The sequence below is a fragment of the Doryrhamphus excisus genome, unplaced genomic scaffold (genome assembly GCF_037039965.1).
Source record: "Doryrhamphus excisus strain RoL-2023G ecotype Guam unplaced genomic scaffold, RoL_Dexc_Guam_v1.1 HiC_scaffold_28, whole genome shotgun sequence".
Classification (NCBI taxonomy): domain Eukaryota; kingdom Metazoa; phylum Chordata; class Actinopteri; order Syngnathiformes; family Syngnathidae; genus Doryrhamphus; species Doryrhamphus excisus.
In genome coordinates, this window is record NW_027621866.1 from 183,620 (window position 1) to 192,441 (window position 8,822).

Consider the following 8,822-nt stretch of genomic DNA (forward strand, 5'->3'; position numbering starts at 1 on the left):
GTCCTCTAAGGCTGGCCCTTTAAGACTGGCCCTTTAAGGCTGGCCCTTTAAGCTGGCCCTCTAAGGCTGGCCCTTTAAGGCTGGCCCTTTAAGGCTGGCCCTTTAAGCTGGCCCCTTAAGGCTGGCCCTCTAAGGCTGGCCCTTTAAGCTGGCCCTTTAAGGCTTGCCCTTTAAGCTGGCCCTTTAAGGCTGGCCCTTTAAGGCTGGCCATTCAAGCTGGCCCTTTAAGGCTGGCCCTTTAAGGCTGGCCCTTTAAGCTGGCCCTTTAAGACTGGCCCTTTAAGCTGGCCCTTTAAGGCTGGCCCTTTAAGGCTGGCCCTTTAAGGCTGGCCCTTTAAGCTGGCCCCTTAAGGCTGGCCATCTAAGGCTGGCCCTTTAAGCTGGCCCTTTAAGGCTGGCCCTTTAAGCTGGCCCTTTAAGGCTGGCCCTTTAAGGCCGGCCCTTTAAGCTGGCCCCTTAAGGCTGGCCCTTTAAGCTGGCCCTCTAAGGCTGGCCCTTTAAGCTGGCCCTCTAAGGCTGGCCCTTTAAGGCTGGCCCTTTAAGGCTTGCCATCTAAGGCTGGCCCTTTAAGCTGGCCTTTTAAGGCTGGCCCTTTAAGCTGGCCCTTTAAGGCTGGCCCTTTAAGGCCGGCCCTTTAAGCTGGCCCCTTTAGGCTGGCCCTTTAAGCTGGCCCTTTAAGGCTGGCCCTTTAAGCTGGCCCCTTAAGGCTGGCCCTCTAAGGCTGGCCCTTTAAGCTGGCCCTTTAAGGCTGGCCCTTTAAGCTGGCCCTCTAAGGCTGGCCCTTTAAGGCTGGCCCTTTAAGGCTGGCCCTTTAAGCTGGCCCCTTAAGGCTGGCCCTCTAAGGCTGGCCCTTTAAGCTGGCCCTTTAAGGCTGGCCATTCAAGCTGGCCCTTTAAGGCTGGCCCTTTAAGGCTGGCCCTTTAAGCTGGCCCCTTAAGGCTGGCCCTTTAAGCTGGCCCTCTAAGGCTGGCCCTTTAAGCTGGCCCTTTAAGCTGGCCCCTTAAGGCTGGCCCTCTAAGGCTGGCCCTTTAAGCTGGCCCTTTAAGGCTGGCCCTTTAAGCTGGCCCTCTAAGGCTGGCCCTTTAAGCTGGCCCTTTAAGGCTGGCCCTTTAAGCTGGCCCTCTAAGGCTGGCCCTTTAAGGCTGGCCCTCTAAGGCTGGCTCTTTAAGGCTGGCCCTTTAAGGCTGGCCCTTTAAGGCTGGCCCTCTAAGGCTGGCCTTTTAAGCTGGCCCTTAAAGCTGGCCCTTTAAGCTGGCCCTTTAAGGCTGGCCATCTAAGGTTGGCCCTTTAAGCTGGCCCTTTAAGGCTGGCCAGCTAAGTCTGGCCCTTTAAACTGGCCCTTTAAGGCTGGGCCTCTAAGGCTGGACCTCAAAGGCTGGCCCTTTAAGCTGGCCCTTTAAGGCTGGCCCTCTAAGGCTGGCCCTTTAAGGCTGGCCCTTTAAGGCTGGCCCTTTAAGGCTGGCCCTCTAAGGCTGGCCCTTTAAGGCTGGCCCTTTAAGGCTGGCCCTTTAAGCTGGCCCCTTAAGGCTGGCCATCTAAGGCTGGCCCTTTAAGCTGGCCCTTTAAGGCTGGCCCTTTAAGCTGGCCCTTTAAGGCTGGCCCTTTAAGCTGGTCCTCTAAGGCTGGCCCTTTAAGCTGGCCCTTTAAGGCTGGGCCTCTAAGGCTGGACCTCAAAGGCTGGCCCTTTAAGCTGGTCCTCTAAGGCTGGCCCTTTAAGCTGGCCCTTTAAGGCTGGGCCTCTAAGGCTGGACCTCAAAGGCTGGCCCTTTAAGCTGGCCCTTTAAGGCTGGCCCGCTAAGGCTGGCCCTTTAAGGCTGGCCCTTTAAGGCTGGCCCTTTAAGCTGGCCCTTTAAGGCTGGCCCTTTAAGCTGGCCCTTTAAGGCTGGCCCTTTAAGGCTGGCCCTTTGAGGCTGGCCCTTTAAGCTGGCCCCTTAAGGCTGGCCCTTTAAGCTGGCCCTCTAAGGCTGGCCCTTTAAGCTGGCCCTCTAAGGCTGGCCCTCTAAGGCTGGCCCTTTAAGGCTTGCCCTTTAAGGCTGGCCCTTTAAGCTGGCCCCTTAAGGCTGGCCCTTTAAGCTGGCCCTCTAAGGCCTGCCCTTTAAGCTGGCCCTTTAAGGCTGGCCCTTTAAGCTGGCCCTGTAAAGCTGGCCCTCTAAGGCTGGCCCTTTAAGCTGGCCCTTTAAGGCTGGCCCTTTAAGGCTGGCCCTTTAAGCTGGCCCCTTAAGGCTGGCCATCTAAGGCTGGCCCTTTAAGCTGGCCCTTTAAGCTGGCCCCTTAAGGCTGGCCCTCTAAGGCTGGCCCTTTAAGCTGGCCCTTTAAGGCTGGCCCTTTAAGCTGGCCCTTTAAGCTGGCCCCTTAAGGCTGGCCCTCTAAGGCTGGCCCTTTAAGCTGGCCCTTTAAGGCTGGTCCTTTAAGCTGGCCCTCTAAGGCTGGCCCTTTAAGCTGGCCCTTTAAGGCTGGCCCTTTAAGCTGGCCCTCTAAGGCTGGCCCTTTAAGGCTGGCCCTCTAAGGCTGGCCCTTTAAGGCTGGCCCTTTAAGGCTGGCCCTTTAAGGCTGGCCCTCTAAGGCTGGCCTTTTAAGCTGGCCCTTAAAGCTGGCCCTTTAAGCTGGCCCTTTAAGGCTGGCCATCTAAGGTTGGCCCTTTAAGCTGGCCCTTTAAGGCTGGCCATCTAAGTCTGGCCCTTTAAACTGGCCCTTTAAGGCTGGGCCTCTAAGGCTGGACCTCAAAGGCTGGCCCTTTAAGCTGGCCCTTTAAGGCTGGCCCTCTAAGGCTGGCCCTTTAAGGCTGGCCCTTTAAGGCTGGCCCTTTAAGGCTGGCCCTTTAAGGCTGGCCCTTTAAGGCTGGCCCTTTAAGGCTGGCCCTTTAAGCTGGCCCCTTAAGGCTGGCCATCTAAGGCTGGCCCTTTAAGCTGGCCCTTTAAGGCTGGCCCGTTAAGCTGGCCCTTTAAGGCTGGCCCTTTAAGCTGGCCCCTTAAGGCTGGCCCTTTAAGCTGGCCCTTTAAGGCTGGCCCTTTAAGGCTGGCCCTTTAAGGCTGGCCCTTTAAGGCTGGCCCTTTAAGGCTGGCCCTTTAAGGCTGGCCCTTTAAGCTGTCCCCTTAAGGCTGGCCATCTAAGGCTGGCCCTTTAAGCTGGCCCTTTAAGGCTGGCCCTTTAAGCTGGCCCTTTAAGGCTGGCCCTTTAAGATGGCCCTTTAAGGCTGGTCCTCTAAGGCTGGCCCTTTAAGACTGGCCCTTTAAGGCTGGCCCTTTAAGCTGGCCCTCTAAGGCTGGCCCTTTAAGGCTGGCCCTTTAAGGCTGGCCCTTTAAGCTGGCCCCTTAAGGCTGGCCCTCTAAGGCTGGCCCTTTAAGCTGGCCCTTTAAGGCTTGCCCTTTAAGCTGGCCCTTTAAGGCTGGCCCTTTAAGGCTGGCCATTCAAGCTGGCCCTTTAAGGCTGGCCCTTTAAGCTGGCCCTCTAAGGCTGGCCCTTTAAGCTGGCCCTCTAAGGCTGGCCCTTTAAGGCTGGCCCTTTAAGGCTTGCCATCTAAGGCTGGCCCTTTAAGCTGGCCTTTTAAGGCTGGCCCTTTAAGCTGGCCCTTTAAGGCTGGCCCTTTAAGGCTGGCCCTTTAAGGCCGGCCCTTTAAGCTGGCCCCTTTAGGCTGGCCCTTTAAGCTGGCCCTCTAAGGCTGGCCCTTTAAGCTGGCCCTCTAAGGCTGGCCCTTTAAGGCTGGCCCTTTAAGGCTTGCCCTTTAAGGCTGGCCCTTTAAGCTGGCCCCTTAAGGCTGGCCCTTTAAGCTGGTCCTCTAAGGCTGGCCCTTTAAGCTGGCCCTTTAAGGCTGGCCCTTTAAGGCTGGCCCTTTAAGCTGGCCCCTTAAGGCTGGCCCTTTATGCTGGTCCTCTAAGGCTGGCCCTTTAAGCTGGCCCTTTAAGCCTGGCCCTTTAAGATGGCCCTTTAAGTCTGGCCCTCTAAGTCTGGCCCTTTAAGGCTGGCCCTTTAAGCTGGCCCTTTAAGGCTGGCCCTTTAAGGCTGGCCCTTTAAGCTGGCCCTTTAAAGCTGGCCCTTTAAGCTGGCCCTTTAAGGCTGGCCCTCTGAGGCTGGCCCTTTAAGGCTGGCCCTTTAAGGCTGGCCCTTTAAGCTGGCCCCTTAAGGCTGGCCCTTTAAGCTGGCCCTCTAAGGCTGGCCCTTTAAGCTGTGCCTTTAAGGCTGGCCCTTTAAGATGGCCCTTTAAAGCTGGCCCTTTAAGACTGGCCCTTTAAGGCTGGGCCTTTAAGGCTGGCCCTTTAAGCTGGCCACTTAAGGCTGGCCCTTTAAGCTGGCCCTCTAAGGCTGGCCCTTTAAGCTGGCCCCTTAAGGCTGGCCCTTTAAGATGGCCCTTTAAGGCTGGCCCTTTAAGCTGGCCCCTTAAGGCTGGCCCTCTAAGGCTGGCCCTTTAAACTGGCCCTTTAAGGCTGGCCCTTTAAGCTGGCCCTCTAAGGCTGGCCCTTTAAGGCTGGCCCTTTAAGGCTGGCCCTTTAAGCTGGCCCCTTAAGGCTGGCCCTCTAAGGCTGGCCCTTTAAGCTGGCCCTTTAAGGCTGGCCATTCAAGCTGGCCCTTTAAGGCTGGCCCTTTAAGGCTGGCCCTTTAAGCTGGCCCCTTAAGGCTGGCCCTTTAAGCTGGCCCTCTAAGGCTGGCCCTTTAAGCTGGCCCTCTAAGGCTGGCACTTAAAGGCTGGCCCTTTAAGGCTGGCCCTTTAAGGCTGGCCCTTTAAGCTGGCCCCTTAAGGCTGGCCCTTTAAGCTGGCCCTCTAAGGCTAGCCCTTTAAGCTGGCCCTCTAAGGCTGGCCCTTTAAGCTGGCCCTTTAAAGCTGGCCCTCTAAGGCTGGCCCTTTAAGACTGGCCCTTTAAGGCTGGCCCTTTAAGGCTGGCCCTTTAAGGCTGGCCCTTTAAGGCTGGCCCTTTAAGCTGGCCCCTTAAGGCTGGCCAGCTAAGGCTGGCCCTTTAAGCTGGCCCTTTAAGCTGGCCCCTTAAGGCTGGCCCTCTAAGGCTGGCCCTTTAAGCTGGCCCTTTAAGGCTGGCCCTTTAAGCTGGCCCTCTAAGGCTGGCCCTTTAAGCTGGCCCTTTAAGGCTGGCCCTTTAAGCTGGCCCTCTAAGGCTGGCCCTTTAAGGCTGGCCCTCTAAGGCTGGCTCTTTAAGGCTGGCCCTTTAAGGCTGGCCCTTTAAGGCTGGCCCTCTAAGGCTGGCCTTTTAAGCTGGCCCTTAAAGCTGGCCCTTTAAGCTGGCCCTTTAAGGCTGGCCATCTAAGGTTGGCCCTTTAAGCTGGCCCTTTAAGGCTGGCCAGCTAAGTCTGGCCCTTTAAACTGGCCCTTTAAGGCTGGGCCTCTAAGGCTGGACCTCAAAGGCTGGCCCTTTAAGCTGGCCCTTTAAGGCTGGCCCTCTAAGGCTGGCCCTTTAAGGCTGGCCCTTTAAGGCTGGCCCTTTAAGGCTGGCCCTCTAAGGCTGGCCCTTTAAGGCTGGCCCTTTAAGGCTGGCCCTTTAAGCTGGCCCCTTAAGGCTGGCCATCTAAGGCTGGCCCTTTAAGCTGGCCCTTTAAGGCTGGCCCTTTAAGCTGTCTCTTTAAGGCTGGCCCTTTAAGCTGGCCCTCTAAGGCTGGCCCTTTAAGACTGGCCTTTTAAGGCTGGCCCTTTAAGGCTGGCCCTTTAAGCTGGCCCTTTAAGGCTGGCCCTTTAAGGCTGGCCCTTTAAGCTGGCCCCTTAAGGCTGGCCCTTTAAGCTGGTCCTCTAAGGCTGGCCCTTTAAGCTGGCCCTTTAAGGCTGGGCCTCTAAGGCTGGACCTCAAAGGCTGGCCCTTTAAGCTGGTCATCTAAGGCTGGCCCTTTAAGCTGGCCCTTTAAGGCTGGGCCTCTAAGGCTGGACCTCAAAGGCTGGCCCTTTAAGCTGGCCCTTTAAGGCTGGCCCGCTAAGGCTGGCCTTTTAAGGCTGGCCCTTTAAGGCTGGCCCTTTAAGCTGGCCCTTTAAGGCTGGCCCTTTAAGCTGGCCCTTTAAGGCTGGCCCTTTAAGGCTGGCCCTTTGAGGCTGGCCCTTTAAGCTGGCCCCTTAAGGCTGGCCCTTTAAGCTGGCCCTCTAAGGCTGGCCCTTTAAGCTGGCCCTCTAAGGCTGGCCCTCTAAGGCTGGCCCTTTAAGGCTTGCCCTTTAAGGCTGGCCCTTTAAGCTGGCCCCTTAAGGCTGGCCCTTTAAGCTGGCCCTCTAAGGCTGGCCCTTTAAGCTGGCCCTTTAAGGCTGGCCCTTTAAGCTGGCCCTGTAAAGCTGGCCCTCTAAGGCTGGCCCTTTAAGCTGGCCCTTTAAGGCTGGCCCTTTAAGCTGGCCCTCTAAGGCTGGCCCTTTAAGGCTGGCCCTTTAAGCTGGCCCCTTAAGGCTGGCCCTCTAAGGCTGGCCCTTTAAGCTGGCCCTTTAAGGCTGGCCCTTTAAGCTGGCCCTTTAAGGCTGGCCCTTTAAGGCCGGCCCTTTAAGCTGGCCCTTTAAGGCTGGCCCTTTTAGCTGGCCCTTTAAGGCTGGCCCTTTAAGCTGGCCCTTTAAGGCTGGCCCTTTAAGGCTGGCCCTTTAAGGCTGGCTCTTTAAGCTGGCCCCTTAAGGCTGGCCCTTTAAGCAGGCCCTCTAAGGCTGGCCCTTTAAGCTGGCCCTCTAAGGCTGGCCCTTTAAGCTGGCCCTTTAAGGCTGGCCAGCTAAGTCTGGCCCTTTAAACTGGCCCTTTAAGGCGGGCCTCTAAGGCTGGACCTCAAAGGCTGGCCCTTTAAGCTGGCCCTTTAAGGCTGGCCCTCTAAGGCTGGCCCTTTAAGGCTGGCCCTTTAAGGCTGGCCCTTTAAGGCTGGCCCTTTAAGGCTGGCCCTTTAAGGCTGGCCCTTTAAGGCTGGCCCTTTAAGCTGGCCCCTTAAGGCTGGCCATCTAAGGCTGGCCCTTTAAGCTGGCCCTTTAAGCTGGCCCCTTAAGGCTGGCCCTCTAAGGCTGGCCCTTTAAGCTGGCCCTTTAAGGCTGGCCCTTTAAGCTGGCCCTCTAAGGCTGGCCCTTTAAGCTGGCCCTTTAAGGCTGGCCCTTTAAGCTGGCCCTTTAAGGCTGGCCCTTTAAGGCCGGCCCTTTAAGCTGGCCCTTTAAGGCTGGCCCTTTAAGCTGGCCCTTTAAGGCTGGCCCTCTAAGGCTGGCCCTTTAAGACTGGCCCTTTAAAGCTTGCCCCTTAAGGCTGGCCCTTTAAGCTGGCCCTCTAAGGCTGGCCCTTTAAGCTGGCCCTTTAAGGCTGGCCCTTTAAGCTGGCCCTTTAAGGCTGGCCATCTAAGGCTGGCCCTTTAAGCTGGCCCTTAAAGCTGGCCCTTTAAGCTGGCCCTTTAAGATGGCCCTTTAAGTCTGGCCCTCTAAGGCTGGCCCTTTAAGGCTGGCCCTTTAAGCTGGCCCTTTAAGGCTGGCCCTTTTAGGCTGGCCCTTTAAGCTGGCCCTTTAAGGCTGGCCCTTTAAGCTGGCCCTTTAAGGCTGGCCCTCTAAGGCTGGCCCTTTAAGGCTGGCCCTTTAAGGCTGGCCCTTTAAGCTGGCCCCTTAAGGCTGGCCCTTGAAGCTGGCCCTCTAGGGCTGGCCCTTTAAGCTGGCCCTCTAAGGCTGGCCCTTTAAGCTGGCCCTTTAAGGCTGGCCCTTTAAGCTGGCCCTGTAAAGCTGGCCCTTTAAGCTGGCCCCTTAAGGCTGGCCCTTTAAGGCTGGCCCTTTAAGCTGGCCATCTAAGGCTGGCCCTTTAAGGCTGGCCCTTTAAGGCTGGCCCTTTAAGGCTGGCCCTTTAAGCTGGCCCCTTAAGGCTGGCCCTTTAAGCTGGCCCTTTAAGGCTGGCCCTTTAAGCTGGCCCTTTAAGGCTGGCCCTTTAAGCTGGCCCTGTAAGGCTGGCCCTTTAAGGCTGGCCCTTTAAGCTGGCCCTTTAAGGCTGGCCCTTTAAGCTGGCCCCTTAAGGCTGGCCCTTTAAGCTGGCCCTCTAGGGCTGGCCCTTTAAGCTGGCCCTCTAAGGCTGGCCCTTTAAGCTGGCACTTTAAGGCTGGCCCTTTAAGGCTTGCCATCTAAGGCTGGCCCTTTAAGCTGGCCTTTTAAGGCTGGCCCTTTAAGCTGGCCCTTTAAGGCTGGCCCTTTAAGGCTGGCCCTCTAAGGCTGGCCCTTTAAGGCTGGCCCTTTAAGGCTGGCCCTTTAAGCTGGCCCCTTAAGGCTGGCCCTTTAAGCTGGCCCTCTAGGGCTGGCCCTTTAAGCTGGCCCTCTAAGGCTGGCCCTTTAAGCTGGCCCTTTAAGGCTGGCCCTTTAAGCTGGCCCTGTAAAGCTGGCCCTTTAAGCTGGCCCCTTAAGGCTGGCCCTTTAAGGCTGGCCCTTTAAGCTGGCCATCTAAGGCTGGACCTTTAAGGCTGGCCCTTTAAGGCTGGCCCTTTAAGGCTGGCCCTTTAAGCTGGCCCCTTAAGGCTGGCCCTTTAAGCTGGCCCTTTAAGGCTGGCCCTTTAAGCTGGCCCTTTAAGGCTGGCCCTTTAAGGCTGGCCCTTTAAGATGGCCCTTTAAGGCTGGCCCTTTAAGCTGGCCCTTTAAGGCTGGCCCTCTAAGGCTGGCCCTTTAAGGCTGGCCCTTTAAGCTGGCCCCTTAAGGCTGGCCCTTTAAGCTGGCCCTCTAGGGCTGGCCCTTTAAGCTGGCCCTCTAAGGCTGGCCCTTTAAGCTGGCCCTTTAAGGCTGGCCCTTTAAGCTGGCCCTGTAAAGCTGGCCCTTTAAGCTGGCCCCTTAAGGCTGGCCCTTTAAGGCTGGCCCTTTAAGCTGGCCATCTAAGGCTGGCCCTTTAAGGCTGGCCCTTTAAGGCTGGCCCTTTAAGGCTGGCCCT